Source organism: Peromyscus eremicus, chromosome 5 (assembly GCF_949786415.1).
Source record: "Peromyscus eremicus chromosome 5, PerEre_H2_v1, whole genome shotgun sequence".
NCBI classification, from domain to species: domain Eukaryota; kingdom Metazoa; phylum Chordata; class Mammalia; order Rodentia; family Cricetidae; genus Peromyscus; species Peromyscus eremicus.
This window is the reverse complement of record NC_081420.1, coordinates 23037473-23055017: the sequence shown is the minus strand read 5'-3', so window position 1 is coordinate 23055017 and position 17545 is coordinate 23037473.

The window sequence follows — 17545 nt, the reverse complement described above, 5'->3', positions numbered from 1 at the left end:
TCCGTTTTAGCTGCTTTTGTGAATTCCAAACACGTGAGAACTAGGTCTTAGAGCTCCGACTCAAAAACGCCTTCCTAATACATCTTTAACCTGCTGGCCAAATGTCAGAAGCACCGCCTCCTTTGGGGTTTGCCTCGAAAGTGGCTACATTTGTTGGGGACTGTTTCCTGCTAATGACATCACAGTGCTAATATTTTTCCTTCTGACTTTGACAGGCAAATGAGACCTTGACTAGATTACCTTAAGTAAATAAATGTGGGTAAAGAGATTATCTAGCATTATGCTCTATTGTAGTCCTTAAGACACAGGCCCAATATTTTTAAAGGATTAGCAATCTCACTGTGTACCTTAAAGAAAAGCCCTTTGCTGTATATCGCCTTGGCCTTGAGCAATGGCATGCATACCTTACCCTCTCCGGTAGCCCCCTTTCCTAAGAGGCCACCACCTGTGAGGCACACCAGATCTGACTTAGGAAAGGAAGTTCCATAACACCACAGAAAAAAAGTTATCTTTTTAAACTTGAGCTGAGATATTTAAAAAAATTCGAGGTGTTTTTTCAATTATCTGGCAATCTTACAGATGTTACCTAAATGTACAGATTTTAAAAATAAGTTTAATGGGTCTCTAGAGGACCGGGAACGATGCATTTTGTATGGGCTCTCTGTTGGCACTCCACATACAAAAAGCAGCTGAGGAGAGGAAAGCGTTTTCTTTGATTGCTGATTTCAGTCAGTTGTGTTATTGGGTGATCAGATAGCCTTACTTAAGGGATTAGCCACTGTCTTACCATGCCATTCCAGTGTTCCAAGAATTCCTTTGGAGATTTAGAACAAATCCTTGGAATAAGGATCCAATTTTTCAGTCCAAAATGACTTCTTGGGACACCAGTGAGAAACGTCAGGAATGAAGTAATCCCTTAAGAAAGGGGTATTTGATAACTCAATAGCACAAATTAATTGTGAGAATGCTCAGGGAATCCAAATGCATTATAATTAATTTAATTCTTAAGAAATACATTGAATAAGGTAGTTAATCCCTGTAAATGTAACCTGCTGGAGGGAGTCGGGAGTTGGAGGGCTCTGCCCTTCTTTGATTTCATGAGCCAATCACAGACAGGAACTCATTTTGCCTGGCTATGTCTACAGACTGCATGTGTCCCCAGGCAGAATATTGCATGTGTGTGTAAGCTATCATGTGAAGACACAAATAACCCTTTCATGGACAAATATACAAAACAGAATAAGTACAGACTGATGTCTGTCACTAGTCAGCACCATAAACTGCTGCAGGAGGATGGCCGAGCTCTCCTGATCAAGGAGAAGAGTGACGTCAGAGCCCCTGTGGCCAGCACACTGAGAGCTGAATGCATGGATCGTGGATCGTCTCATGGAGTTACTGGCTCCTTTTCTCTTTTCCCCAAGAGGTCCAGAGACTTAAAGCCTGAATTCCTCATTACAGAAATGTTTTATGAATTACCGAGTTCAAATTAAGCTTCTCTGAAAATAAAAAAATAAATAAATAAAACAATTATTGTGTCTGTTTTATGGCCTGCTCAGCATGGTTCAGTGGGAGACATTTAGTAAATAAGATCGGTAGACTGTTAAGAATCTGAAACCGTGTCTTAGCTATGAATGCCACACTGCTGTTTCTCAAACAGGAAAAGCAGTATTCTTAAGCCCTTTTTATTTCAAAACATTGGCAGTCCGACGTTACGTTAAACAGTTAATGGCTCTGCTTGTTTGTCTCAGTGCCAGAGCTTGAACCCCAGGCCTCGCTCGCACACGGCAGGCAGGTGCTTTACCCCAGCCAGCTGGAACATCTATGAAGAGGAGTGGGGAAGACATTGCTACACTACAGAAGTCAATCCGGGCAACCCAAACCCAGCACCCTCCATCGACCCAGCCAGCAGCTGAGCAATGCAGGTAAGGAGCTCCTAAGGATGCGACCGGATCCCATCATCTTTCCGTCCGTCCGGCGACACTCTCAGAAGCACGGAACATCGTCGCACACTGGACGAGTTCCACGCCTGCTCAGACTTGCTTCTTCCGGGACAGTGCTCCTGGGATAGGAGCTGGGAAACGGACGCCTGGTTTCCTCTCCCAGTCCCACCTCTGCTCACCCTGCGTAGCCATTCCTCCACCATTCCTCCATCTGACTTTCAAAGAGCAGCCTTTGTTCATCCCATACAAATGTCCTGAATGCACACTCTGTGCTAAGGGACATAAACTCCGAACTTGTGGTCTCAGCCAGTTCTGGAAGAAGTGGCTGTGGAATGGAAGGAGCCACTGTGAATCACCAGAGTTAAAAAAAAAAAAAAATGCAGATTGAAATAAACAGAGAGACAACTGGAAATGACGACCATAAGCAGGCGATGACTAAGGGACAGATCAGTGCGTCAGACAAGGAGCTCTTATGGAGGTGGCTTGGAGGTGGGCAGGAGACCGGAAGAAGAAGCTATCATTACACTCTCATGATTGTGTGCCCACATACCACCCATGCAAAAACAAAAAAAAGGCACCAGCGTAAGTACTATCACCATGTCCCGTATCTGCTATAATTGTGCTCCCCTTTTTTTGTCTTCACAAAAGGAAGGAGAGAGATAAAGGTGGTGTGGTCAGAGACCTGAACAGAAAGAAGACCAAAGGGCTAGCCTGGTCTTCATCAGCTGTGGGAAAAGGGTCAAGCCTGAGGCCAGTTCCTACCATTAGTACAGCACCCTGGAAAACAGGGACAAGGTAAAAGGCAAGGAATGCTGCCTCCCACTAATCTCAGATGATTTTTACCCTGCTCTAAGGTCAGTAGGTCAGTGGGGGAAAGAGGGTATAGGAGACCTGGAAGACCCAGGAAGGGTCCTGAGAGGCAATGAATGCTTACTTTTATTGATGTGTATGTGTGTATGTGCATGTATGTGTAAGTGCTTTCAAAGGTCAGAAGGAGAGGGGGTTGGATCTCCTGGAGCTGGGTTTACAGGCAGATGAGAGCCATCAGAAGTGGATGCTGGGGACCAAACTGGGGTCCTCTGCAAGAGCAAAAGTGCTCTTGACTGCTGAGCTGTATCTCCAGCCCTGTCCACCACAGCTTTTAGACTAACTCGAGCATTGATTTCTCCTCAGCACACAGGAAGTACGCACCATGAGACATGAGACTTTGGTACTGATTCGGAAGTTAATGACTTCGAGTAAAATAGTTGTGTCCAGCTTGGAACTAAGAGATTAGACTAGCTGGCTGGCCAGTGAGCCCCTGGGATCCGCCTGTCTCTGCAGCTTACACCATCAGGCTTATCAATGTTCCCTTGGGTTCTGGGGACTTGAACTCGGGTCATCGTGTGGCAGGCACTTCACCTCCTGGGCTATCTTGGCAGCCCCTGGCTTTGGTTTTAGCTGTCAACTCATCCAGGCCTCATAATCCCGCTGAGATACTTGGAAGGCTAATTTGTTGACTCCAAAAAGACTTGAATTCCCCGAGAAACATGATTTTTAGATTTGGAGTGTGTTGATTCTACTACAGTAACTTCTTGTGTGCTTAGCCCCCAGGCTGTCTAAATTTTACATCCACAGAAAATGCAACTTAGTACAGTCAGCCTGATATATCTTCCCCTCTGAGGGTTCAGCAATTTGGGGCTTAACAATGTTTTACAATTTTTTGAAAATACTCAAAAAAAATGGACATCTACAGACCTTTTCTTTTTTCTTGTCATTAGTCAGTCTCTAGATAATACAGTGTAACAACTACTTATGTGGCATTGATGTTGTGGGTTTTGTAAGTAATCTACAGATGGTTTACAGTATATGGGATGATAGGCATAAACTATACAGAAATGCTGTGCTGTTTCATATGACACATTTGAGGATATTGATATGGAGTTGGGAGTCCTGAAACCAATCCCCCTTGGGTACCATGGGACACCTGAACTGATGAAATATCTGTTCTTAGGATGCGTTTGCTGTGCCATGTCCGGAACCTGAAGTGTACAGGTAAGAGGCATGCAGATACAAAATTCCATAAATGAACTCATGTAAGGTAAGTGTTGTGTGTCTATGAAGCTTCAGAATCTGCTAACACTGTGTAGTGCTTTGCAGGGGGAAAAAAAAGACTTTATGCTCAAAAATCAGTTATTTAATATTTCCCAAATAAATTATCATAAGCAAAAAAATAGATGAAGCTGTTAAACCTGAGGGTTAAACATATTCTCGGTGTAGAAGGGAACTCTGACTCATGCTGTAACATGGATAAACAGTGAGAACATTATGTCAAATGAAACAAAAGGAAACCATATGATTCCATCCTCGTGAGGTAATCCATGTGATGTGAGTAGTCACAGCTATAGACTCAGGGCTAGAGCGGTGGCTGCTAGGGACCAGGGAGAGGCCAGATGGGAGCCACTGTCCAGTGAGTACAGAGTTCTAGTTTTCTGAGATGAAAGAGATGTGTGGCGGATGATGGAGCAACAATGTGAATCTCCTTAATTGCTACTGAAATATAAACTTCAAAATGGTTAAAATAGAAGCTAGAGGTGTAGTTCAGGAGAGTATGTGATTTAGCATGCACATGGCCCAGAACCAATAAATCAATAAGAGCTAAAATGGCCAATGTTGTGTGATATACTCTCTCTCTGTGATGGCTGGGATTTAGCTAAACAGAGCAGGAGAGGAGGAAAGTGGATCAGGAAGACATAAACACAGCTAAGAACCTACACAAGGCTGTTGGTGGCACACTACTTGGATCCTTTTGTATAATTTCTCAGGATTTAAACTTTTTTGTTTTGTTTTGTTTTGTTGTTTTTCAAGACAGGGTTTCTCTGTGTAGCCTTGGCTGTTCTGGAACTCGCTATGTAGATCAGGCTGGCTTTAAACTCACAGAGATCCACCTGCCTCCACCACCCAAGTGCTGAGATTAAAGATGTGAGCCACTACACCTGGCTTAAACTTTTTTTTTAAGGAGCTGAACAAGGTCTTAAGTTCAATCCTCACATACACACACACAAACACAAAGTATTATAATTAAATAAAGATCTTTAAATTACAAAATAAAACTAAGAATACAGAGCAAGATAACAATTTTTGAAGGATTATCCGCATGTATATTCCTAGAACCACATAAGTATCACATATGCATACAGAGTGATGGGGATGTTGTTCTGTGTGCTGTGAATGTGTTGCTCTGATTGGTTGATAAATAAAATGCTGATTGGCCAGTAGCCAGGCAGGAAGTATAGGCAGGATAAGCAGACAAGGAGAATTCAGGGAAGAGGGAGGCTGAGTCAGGAGACGCCAGCCTGCTGTCTAGGGAGCAGCATGTAATGGCACACAGGTAAAGCCATGGAACATGTAGCAGCATATAGATTAACAGAAATGGAGTGAGTTTAAATGTAAGAGCTAGTCAATAATACACCTGAGCTAATGGCCAAGCAGTTATAATTAATATAAGCCTCTGTGTGTTTACTTGGGGGATGCAACTGGGAGAGATTTGTCCTGACCACCAGCAGGCCTGGACACAGGAAAACTTCCAACTACAGCTGCGAGATAAAAATGATTGAACTTGGAGGTGCGCTCCAGACACCAGGCTCCATCCCTAGCACCAGGAAGAAAACAAAAGAGGGAATGGAATATCAGGAGAAGAAGAACTACCAAGTGACCCAGCAGCACTTGATGTATTACACCCTGGCCACGTCAGACAGGGTTAGTGATCTGGATCTCAGGTCTTGAGCTGTAATATATCCTGGACCTAGAAAGAGCACCCTGTATCCAGGAAGGAACCAAGTTGCCACCCCCAGCCAGGCCCTCTTGAGCTGAGCTTGAACAACAGATGCACATTCCTGTTCCTTCCCTTCCTGGGATTAGATTGATGAGGGGCAGACACTGAGCCCTGGGTCGACCCCAGGAGCAGGGCCAGTCAGAGCCATCAGCCCACTCTGCCCCAGGGCATTTCTCAGCACAGACACAGACACAGAGGCTGGGAAGAACCTTGCCAGGTCACCCGGAGGGGCCCCTGAAAAGACAGCTCCAGTGACTCTCTAGGAATCACAGCCATTATAGAGCAAAGGGCTTGGAGAAGACTTGATTTGTATGCAAATTTTGTGCTTTACAGTGAACACTGTACCCTTGAGTTTCATAAATAAATGTACACATATTTGTGGTTTTATATCTTTCTGCCCTGGTATTTATTTAGCTCATAGTTGGGTCACCAGGAAATAGAAATATGTACCCATTTGGCTATCCTAAAAGAATTGTAAGGTTTTTGGGTTTGTTTTTTTTTTTTTTGGTTTGTTTTTTTGTTTTTGCTTGTTTGTTTGTTTTTAAGCTTTATTTATGTAACCTTTTTCTTCTGTATTTATGGAAATCATATAGCAGGAAGAGTGAATTTAAAGTATTATTTAATGAATAAGGACAGGATCAAATTACATTTCCTCTGATAAGGAGAAAAGTAAAACTACAGAAAACCCTGGAGGCCCCTTGTGAGATTACAGTGAAAACAGTCCTAACTAGAAACTGAACAAGGTGTCCTGGCTCCTAGAGAGAAAGACAAAAAATCCAGATCATGAATGCTTAGAGCTTTGTTTCTAGTTTCGAGTGAGTCCCTCAGCTTGGGCGGGGACAAAATGACCAGAGAGAAAACTAGCTATGTGAGGATTTCCCCCAAGTATGGAGAAACCTTCTACACAGATTCACTCTTTGCTCTCCAGATAAGGACGTCACTAAGTCCTGGTCCACTGGGAGCTGCCCTGCTTTGAGTCCTGACCTGGGATTTAATGGGTGCAGAGGGCAGGGTCAAAAGCCAAACCTCACACACCTCAGCAGATGGGGAAAAAGACGCTGGTCTACCAAATGTCTCTGATAAAGCTTCTGGAATCTCCCATTCGCTGTACCTTAACCACAGAAGAATGCCTGGATGGACGGATGGATGGATGGATGGATGGATGGACGGACGGACGGACGGACGGATGGATGGATGGATGGATGGATGGATGCGACAGTTGAGTGACCTCCAGAAGACGCTGGAGAAATGACCCAAACCTTGGGAGGAGCAGATCCTTAGACTCCTGAGTCTTTCCTACACTCCAAAGCCCTGCACAGTCCTAGAAAAGACACATTAAAATGAAAAGAAAAGCTTAATAAATTGTGCAGATTTTACTTCGAGCATGTCCTGGCCAAGTGTGCTTGATTAGGAGGCCTATCTTACATGCCTGGGACAGACGGAGCTGGGAATCACCGTGGCCTGCCTTACATCTAAGGCTGAGAGTCAGTTTCCAAATCACTAGTTTCTGTGGCTCTGAGCTAAATTTCTATCATCACCACCTCCTGCACGGACATAAGCTGATTGGAGCCTGATGTCACTCAGACACCCATCGCCCTGAAAGAGGTGTTGTTGGGCCAAAGTACCTCATTTCTCAGGCATGGAATTTACACATCTGCAAAAGGAAGGGTCATTTTTAAACTCTAATCCAACTCTCACATGCTGTGATTCCACAGATAAAATACTAAATGAAAAATTGGAAGGTTTTTTAAAGATTCTTATTTTTATTATTATTATTATTATTATTATTATTATTATTATTATTATTATTATTATTTGTGTGTGTGTGTGTCACATGTGTGCAAGTGCCTGTTGGGGCCTGAAGAGGGCATCAGACATCTTGGAGCTGGAGTTACAGGAAGTCATAGTGAGCTGCCCAAGATAGAAGATGGGAACCAAACTCAGATCCTCTGGAAGAACAGCAAACACGGTTAACCTCTGAACCAAATCTCCAGCTCCACAGGAGTTTTTAAAAAGGAAAATTAGAGGCAACAATCTAGCCCACAGACAATACTGAGCAGATAGCCCTTGAAAGGAGGACCCACAGGGAGAGAACAGAGGCCCTTCCTTCAGCAGAAGGCAGAACTCAGACTCTTCCCCTGCACTTCTCCTGTCCTAGGCACTCCAGCCTCCAAGATCTCTTCCTCTCCCAGCTGCTGCGGCCACCCTCCAAATACTCAGAAAGAAAGCTTTCTATTCATGTGTCTCCTGCACACCACAGCCCACTTGACTGGATTTTCAGGGTTATTTTTAATCAGTTCTTTTATCATTAGACCTCATTCATTTTAACTTCTTTGCAACCCTCTTGCAATGTGCGCGCAGTAAAATCTAAGCACATAGAACAAGAAACAGCCAACCCAAGCACTGGTTTACTAAGGAAGATAAGCGCTGTGGCTCACGTCAGTCCTGTAACCTTTTTACTATAATCACACCTACATGAAAACTATTAAATATGGAATTGCTTTTTTTCCTTTCTTTTTTTTTTAACCCAGTGTATTATCATTTTCTCCCTCCCCCCACCCCCGGCATTTTTTCCATCACATTTCAAAGAATATGCATAACGTCAACCGTAGAGGCGCCTGTGTTTCCACCCTTTCCCCTTCTTCCCTCTCCACAACTGTCATCCTTTTAAGGCTAGCCAACCATGGGCTATCATTACATGTCAACAATGCCTAGCTTGGTAGGGTAGCCACAAACAAGAAGGGGGAAAAAAAAAGAAGAAAGAAGAGAAAGGAAAAAAGTTGGGGAGGGTGAAGTATTTAAAGCGCTCATAAAATTAAGTCTCGGATTTAAATTCTCCCTCATATTTTATTGTCTTTTCTTTTCTTTTTCCTGTGGTAAATGGTAATTAGAGTCAATAATCTTTTGCTGAGAGAGCACCTTGTCTTCAACAGTGTTTATATCATCGTCATCAAAGATCTGCCTCAAGGGCCTGGCTTGTTAATAATTTAAGGTGTGCTCAGCCTAGTTAGAGCAGGAAGCCTAGTTATTGAGTTTGTAAACCAGCCGATGATTTATGGGAACACCTTGCATGACTCATGCTCATTAAATAAAATACTTCAGTTTAATAAGGAACATGGGGTAAACAGCCCTTCCCGTTACGGGGTGAGTGGGAGATTGGAGATTGTTGGGTTTTGTCACCAGGTCCCCAACACTATTCTGTCTTAATTGTACTGGCAGACCAAGGAGAGTGGAAGGCGGTGCACGTGTCTGCGTGTATCTGCACATGCGCGTGGTAGCTGGCTCTCTCCCTCCCAGACTCATGGGAGGCAAGGAAGGCCATTCCCTTCTACAGATACAACTTGAGAAGTTGTATCACCTACAAGCTATATCCTCTCATGGAGAGAATGTTAAATCTCCTTCTCTCTAAAAGGCTACTAATTAAGAAACTAGAAATGTTCATGGAAATAAAATTACAAGAAAAAAATCAATACCTGGTTGTTAAATGTAACCCACATTTAATAGCTCTAACCATATTTTACTGCTGAACATTGCGCTTCCCTTATTTACAATTCCTAAGCAGACTGATACATCAAAAGCTAAACAGAGCCTTCTGGTCTGTGTAAAAAAGACACACACGGGATATCCTTTTCTTCTTTAGTGTCCAGTGTCTGGGATTCCACGGATCTGTTGAACTCAAGATGTTATTGTGGCATAGTGTTTCCTAACAGACACAATCTGGTCTATGTTTCTCTTATTCTGAATTCACTGATAGGAGCATAAAGCTGGCACTCCAGGAGTTAGAAAATGAACTTGTTTGATTTTACAGATTTCCATATCATGCAAACATTAATAATCGCTTGGAGTGATGGCTGCATGGTTACTTGGGTAGTTGAGAAAAACTTTCACACAGAGAGGGAGAGGGAGGGAGGGAAGGAGGAAAGGGGGAGGAAGGGAGGAAGGGAGGGAGGAAGGAAGGAAGGAAGGAAGGAAGGGAGGGAGGGAGGAAGGAAGAGAGGAAGGAAGAGAGGGAGGAGGAAGAGGAGGAAAACTGAACTTTGGTTCCACACATTGGAAACACTTCTGCAAGTCCAGTTTTTTGGTTTTTGGTTGTTGTTGTTGTTGTTGTTGTCACTGTTGTGGCATTGAGACATTTTGGAGTGATACCAAAAATGATACAAGTCACTGAGAGAAAATGAGTTGCGTTCATTTAATGAGCTGCACATCTCCCAGGATTTCTATCAGCTCTCTTTGGAAAATAAACAGTCCTGAAAGAAAGCTGCCTGTTGCTGTCTGAGTGGAATGCTCTGTGGTCTGTTTTACTACAGAGAAAATGGCTAATCTGGGTCTCAAGTTACAGCGCTTCCCTCTCAGGAATGCTACCTGCTTTGAGTTGGGCTGGTCTCCACGCATTAGCCACACTGTTTGTGGATGTGGCTTCCCTCTGCAGAAACACCACAAGCAACATCTAACTCCCGCAGAAGGAGAGCACTAATAGCCAGCTCTAGCTGTAAATAACGTTTTCCACTTTGCTTATAGAATATGATACTCTAGGCATCTTGTAATGAAAAGAAAATTATAGAATGATGGCGGGGAGGAGCAAACACTTCTCTGGGGACTGTCTACAGAATAACCTCAAAAGCCAAACAGAAATGTCAGTGGACTTTCAGTTAAGCTCTGTATCATACATGACCCAGTTTCCCAAATGTGGTCCGGTTTCACCCAGCCATGAAACAGTAACGTGTTCCCTGCATATCTAAGATCTGCTGTACACCTTATTTCTCTTACACAGACAAAGTTTACAGAAACAAGTAATTCTGGATATCAGGACTTTATTCACAACACTTAAAATTACAAATGACTTTATAATAAGCAGCATTTACAAGACAAAAAAGATTGTAAGCTAGCTGGCCAAGAATAGGCACTTAGGCTATTTTCCACATTATATCTAGCAGTATTACAGAATTCTTCACAACAATTACAGTGACAAGGTCCATGCTGTCATCCCTATGCCCTGGGTTTGGTCATCTTTTCATTCCCAAAATGGCATAAATCTGTTTTACACATTTCTTTTTTTCCAAATTCAGCTTTGATTTCAGCAATGTATTAAGAGTAAATTAAACAGCCTCAAGCTCATTGAAAAAAAAATTCATCTGTGTGTGGATACACACGCATGCTCTGATCAACCTGAGAAATATTAAAACCATCGAGAAATGAACAAACGTCAGAGGTCATATGGGTCTTGGTACTTTGGCTAAGCTGGGGATGAAAACAGCCACACTTCCTTGGGATTCTACAATGCCCTTGCTTTCCTTCCTCCAAAGCTGCCTTCCCACCTGCTGGCTTGCCCATGGCCTCCTGGGAGCAGCTAGTCCCTCTGATGCTCCTTAGTGGTGGTGCTGGAAGCCATTATAAAGTCATAAAGCTTGCCTTCTCTGAATCCCTACAGCCACCAGGGCCATACCTCTGGTCACTAGTTTCTTCAGGAGAACCTGACTCAGGTCTGTCTCCATTTCCATTCACTTCACTATGAGGTGAATGATGTCTGGATTCCTGAAAAGTTTAGTTGTGGTCACAGTTAAAGTACATGAAAACAAGAACAAATGTGAACATTTTGGGAAAACAGTCCTTTCCCCAAGCTGCCAGCTGCATGTCCCACTAAGGTATCTGACACACACTCTGCGGCCTTAGACAGGAATGGAAGCTTGATTTTTCTTGAAGGCCCCGGAAAGGGAACATTGGCAAAGTGTGCTTCACAAAAACTGGACTTTTCTCCCTTTGTCACAGATAGAAAGGGCATGCCTGGAAGCAGCAGGGCAAATGATTTCTAAGGAGGCCCTCTGTCTGGGCTCTCCTACCAAATCCAGAGAGATCTAGCTTCTCAGAATGGCCAGGCCACACCCTTCCGATAGCATCTCAGCTACTCCCTTCAAGAACAACAGGGTAATCATTTCTGTTAAATGCCTCTTTTCCAATACAGTAAATGTTACTCACAGTGCCAAAGTGTAAGCACCAGAGAGGCAAGCTGTTTATCCATACCCAAAGATAAATATGTACTAGCAGAGGCAAACCCTGTCAGCCACAGTCACCTGGTTCTGAACGCAGAGCAGAGCAGCCAGCTAGCAGAGGGACCTGGGTGATGAAGGGTGTGTCCACGGCGCTTTCTGGCCTCAGGCTTTTTGCAAGGTACACTCTATTGTCAGGCAGAATCAACAACTGCCATGCCAGAAGTCTCTTCCACCACCCTTGACACCTAAGCAGAAATTCTTCTCTTTAGAAACAGAAATAGTCTGGTAGAGAGAAAAAAAAAAAAAAAAAGATGGTGGGGAGATTAACATCTTTCTATCTGAGGTCTCTCCCCTCCCTTCACTTTGTCTAAGGACACCGACTGCCGGGGCTGCTGGCTCAGCCACCCTGAATGTGTATAGCTGCCTCTTGTGCCCCAGGGCCAAAGCAGATTTCTTGACTAGAGATGCAATCAGCTCTAACCAATCAGTAAGAAGGGTTAATCAGCTGATCGATTGGTCCCTGAGCTGCTAGGACTTGGCTCCTCGCTGACTGGCTCTAGCCTGGCCTTGGGGCAAGAGGTTGGGAACTTTTAATTATCCTCAGCAGCTACCGCTCTGATTGAATGGTCAATGGGTTTACTACTGAGGCGGCCCTGCTTGAATAATAATAGAAAACAATGTGAACTCTGGCGAGTGCAAACAGAGGCCCCCAAAAAGGCACTTGGAGATGGAGAATGCGCTGTTGAGACAAGTTAATTGCCTGACAGAAACCAAATTTCAAAGGTCTGGAAGATGTTTTGTCCGAGAGGGGTAGAGGCTAGGGGACAGATAGAGCGGTGAATTGGCATTTTCTTTTGTCCTCTCGGCTCTGTGACCATCTCTGGCTACACGCCGTTGCTCCAGGACAAAGGGTAACTTGCTCACCCTGGTGGCTAAAATCTGATCATTTGAGGAAATTTGTGTTTTGACATTTGCCGGCACTGTCAGGGTTTAATTATTTTTCATCAGAAACTTCCTTGAAAAGAAATAATCATAATCACCCCTAGCTTTAAGAAGGAGGACATTCAAAAAGAGAGAGTAAAACATGCCAACCATGTGTGTGTGAGTGTCTGTGTGTGTGTGTGTGTGTGTGTGTGTGTGTGTGTGTGTGTGTTTATTAAAAGCTTTGCTCTTTGCACTTTATGGTGTACAGGCCTTATCCACTTGATATTCCCTAACAGAACAAACCATTTGCCAGGGAAACTCACTAGAATATTCTGATCTTTGAGTTCTCTGATAACAAAGCTTGCTGGTGTTGCTACGCTCTCCCCTCGAAAACTAAGGCAGTGTCTCAAAATCAAAATAATATCTGTGTTCCAGTCTTCTGTTTCTGAGAAGCGGATGCCACCAAAAGGGCAAAATAACCACATGTCAGTTCCATGTGCAAGCAAGGAGGTTAGCAAAAGACGGGAGAGATTTCCATAGAGCTGCTGAAAGGGATGTTTGGGTTCCATCTTTTTAAAAAACAAAATGAAGTAAAGAAAGTAAAAGACTGCTTTAGCAAAATTTGGATGGGTGTGAGGGGAAAAGGTCAACTTGAACCCCTTTGTAAGGCATCAACAGAAATCTCAGTCAAGACCCTCAAATTGTCCAAGATCAGAAGTCATCCTATTTCAGCAGATTCCATGTTAAAATTTTGCCTTTCTCCAGTGATCTCATATAAACACGAGTGTTCATCAGGCGCGCTGGAGTCATTACTATTTATATTACTATACCCCGGCTGTGTGCAGTCAATTCATAATCGTCCAGTTTTTCTAATTAATCACAAAAGATTTTTGTTTTGCCTGCAGCTAGTTCTGGGGTGACTCACGATGGCAAGCCAAAGCTCATACATCAAACACAGGCCCTTTCTCACTCTGGCCTTCTGCTGGGGAATGCAGTTCGGTGCTTCGCCACCAAAGAGGTGCAGACTGGGCATGCGCGGCCCCAGGCAGAGGAGAAGCTTGCAGATCTGTCCTCTACTGCGCCACTTGTTATTTTTATCTGATGCGTTCTTAGGCCAAATCAGATCCAGAGAGCGCAGCGAGGTTTCTAAATTCAGAGCTCTGCTCTTCTGTCTCTCTTTGCTTTCTCCCTCTCTTCTGACAATCCTCTTTTATCAAATCGGCTCAGGACCACAGCATTTCCAACAGAGGGACAGGGCACAGTTTTTTTTTTTCATATTCTTTAATCCTTTCAATGGTGGCCTTTTGTGAAGAGAGTAAAAAAAACAACTTCACCAAGAGAAGGAGAAAAAGCACAGATTCTGAATTTTCTCTTGCCAAATCCAGGTCATGATAGGCAGCAAGAATATGTCATTGAAAGGCACCTGGGTGCATGTCAGGAGGTGACAGCCAGGAAGGAGTCCCTGAAGATACCTTCCTCCAGAACTGGGAGGAGAAAGGTCGGGGCCACAGCTGGTTTGAGTCAGGACAGTCATGTACGTCGCCTATGAATGAAGAGAGGGCCACCTGGAAGGAAGGAGGCTGTCATTGTCCTGTGTAAACTGTCCTGCACGGGATGAACTTCAGTTTCCGTGACCCCATGAGGAAGACCTGTGCTGATCATGTCTGTATTGGTGTTGGCATCCTCATGGAAGCAGCCCTCTGTCCAGTAGTTCTCCAAACCTTCGGGATGCTCTAGAGATGTCTGGCAACTTCTAGAAGCTCGTTTCTATATACAGCTAGCCTTCTGTATCCATAGAAGCCACACTCACAGGTCCAGCCAACTGCACAAAAAATAAATTCAAGAAAAATTCTTCATCGAACTGAATGCGTAAAGATTTTCTTTCTATCTTGGGGTACAGAGGGTTAAACCTAGATAAATGTTCTACCACTGAGCTACACCCCCAACTTTTCTGAATATTCCTGTCCTTGCCTAAACAATACAGTATAACAACTCCTACCATATTTGTTGTGTATTGGGTAATCTAGAGGTGATTTAAAGCATACAGAAGGATATGTATAGGTCACGTGCAAATACCATCATTTCATGAGAAGACTTGAGCACCTACAAGCTTGGGTCCACAAGGGAGATCATGGAGCCAAGCCTCTGCAGACGCGCCTTCATTAGTTTTGCTGGTCTTCTGTGTTCACTAACGTTTTGAATGTGTCGTTACAGCATATTTGTGCAGAACCAGATACGCAGGGCACTCGCCTGCTTACCCTTTGAAACTCCGCCCTCAAATCCTTTCATTCCAACTACATTATCACCTCTGCTAAACAGTCTCCCAGCTACTTGCTCCTTGCCCACACCTACCACAAATATCTCCACCAGAGAATTCCATTCTCTTTTCTATTCGCCTATAAAAGCTAATTCTGCCTGTCACAGGACAGATCACCCACCACTGGCATTTCTTATGTACCTTCCTGGTTCCCTGACACAACAGGGCAGACTCCTGTTTCCTGCTTCTTTCCTGATCTCAACAGCAATAATTACTATAGGATAACTTTCAGGGGTAAGGGATGAGGCTAACTGAATCCAGTGCTCCACCTCTGCTTCCCAAGTTCTTAAACATTTTAAGGTTGAGCTTAACTATCCACACCCTCACAGGTGACCTATTCTCCGTTGTCTCCACAGAGCTAAGTCTCCTCTGGCCAGCCCCACATTCCTCACGTGCAGATCAGTGTTGATGTGTAGTCCTTTTTGAATCATAATTACAACAACAATAAAGAATGCTGTTATTATCTCCTGATTGGGGAAGGCCAAACATACCTGGCTTTGTGTCTGGGCTTTTCCCCTCTTCTGAAACCTATTTGCATATGTAAGGGGTGCGGGTGGAGTGAGGGACTTCAAAGGGCATCTGCTTGTTTGATCTAATTAGTCTATTTTTTCCTTCTCTACCAAAACAACTGGAGAAGGGAAATTCCAGACAGTTCTTGAATCTCTGTGAAGTAAATCAGTTTCTTGGACAAGAAGACATGAATTTTCTTTAACATACTGGCCACTTAACTAACAAGAAAACAAAAAGTCCCCAGTCTTTGACTCCATATTCATTGATAATATGTTTATTGGTAGTGGTCAACACAAATGCATGTGGCCTCGATTTTTATTTACAAGCAAACAACATTATGCCCACCAGCCTCCCAATGAGACAAACCTGCTCAGGTTGTTACAAACTCCCTGGGTATCTGAAAACAGTGGTGTCAGGATGCAATGGGAACCACAACTGAGAAAATGGGCACAGTCTACAGTGGGGTGCTTAGTAAGAGACAGATCCTAGAGGATGGCGGGGGGGGGGGGGGGGGGCTGCTCCAACCACTTGGGTATGAGTGAGCTATACTTCTTTCTCAAGGATGCAGGATAGCCGAGAAGAATGCAAAGTGGCCTGTCTCTGATACTCTATAGGTAGAGTGCCAGAGAATGGGAAAGGACTTGCAAGAGGCTTTAAGCAGGATGTGCTAGGGACTCTGGTAATGTGGTCAACAGTGCATTCCTCCAGAATAAGAGAAGAGAGGGAGGAAGATGGAGAGGAGAAAGAGAGAGAAGGGGAGAAGAGATGAGAAACTGAGGAGGAGGAGGAGGGGGAGGAGGAGGAGGAGGAGGAGGAAGAGGAGGAGAAGGAGGAGGAGAAGGAGGAGGAGAAGGAGGAGGAAGATGATGACAAGGTGGAGGAGGAAGAGAGATGAGAAAGAAGAGAGAGGAGAACTAAGGGAGAGGAGGGAGAAGAGAGGAGGCAGAAGCAGAAGTGGGGAGAGATAAACCTGAGTGAGCATCCAAGTGAGGGATGGAAATGGTCGGGGCTAGAGATCCTTAGTAACAAAGAGAAAGGAAAGAAAATAAGAACAATGGAAGTTTCTAGAAGAACAACTGGGATTAGTTTCTGCAGAATTCCAAGCAGTCAGTTCTGCTTCGTCTAGTGTCTCTAAATATGAAACACAGTCAGGGGTTTATCAAAACCTGATCTAGGGGTGGGCCAGAAAACCTCACGTTTGTTGACTAAAGCATGAGGTCCAGCTAAGAACTTTTCCCACACGCTCATTCCCTCTGCTTCCCCCTTACAGGGGTCTAGTAGGAGTCTCGGCAGCTTTCCGACATTCTAAGTCCCTTCAGCAAACTTGTCTCCCTTTGTTAAAGTAGTAAGGAGAGGGAATGAGACAGTCAGTCATCCTGAAAGGACCAAGCAGATGCCATAACAGGCTGCTCAGTCTTCTCTCAGAGATCAGGCCTCAATTTCAGTTTCCTGAGACTTGAGCAAGCAGTTTCTGGGAGGGCTATGAACAAAAGACATAGTCCTTGCAGTAGCTCCCTTTCTGCATGTACTCTGACTGCTCAAAGTTCAGCCAGATGTTTACTGTCTGGGACCCCTCACCAACTTAGAGTTATGTGCATGAGTTAAGGACAGAGCCTAGACCACTGAGCCAGCCCCCACAGTCAGTACGTGCTTGGCCAGCCAGCCCCCATGGCGGCTCAAGGACAAAGCCTGGGACTTGTCCCAGACAGCCCCCCAAATGATAATTGTAACCCCCAAGCAGTAAATTCAAAGGTTACATACCCTCACCCAATTAAAAGAGAACAGAGATAAAAATAAACCAATCAGAGTTGCACCTGTGCCAACCCCCGCCCCCCAACCACCCTGAAGGGCTTGCAGTTTTTGCCTTTAAAAAGTTAGCCACACAAAGAAAGAGCAACTCCTCCCTGCCTCACTGTATTGGGTGTAGGAATGAGTTCCCTGTCTAGACTTGTATCTATAGAATAAACCTTGCTGTTGCATTCTGGACATCCATGGTCTTCAGTGGTCTCTTTGGGGTCACAATCTGGGCTTAACAATCCCTCCACCATTGGCA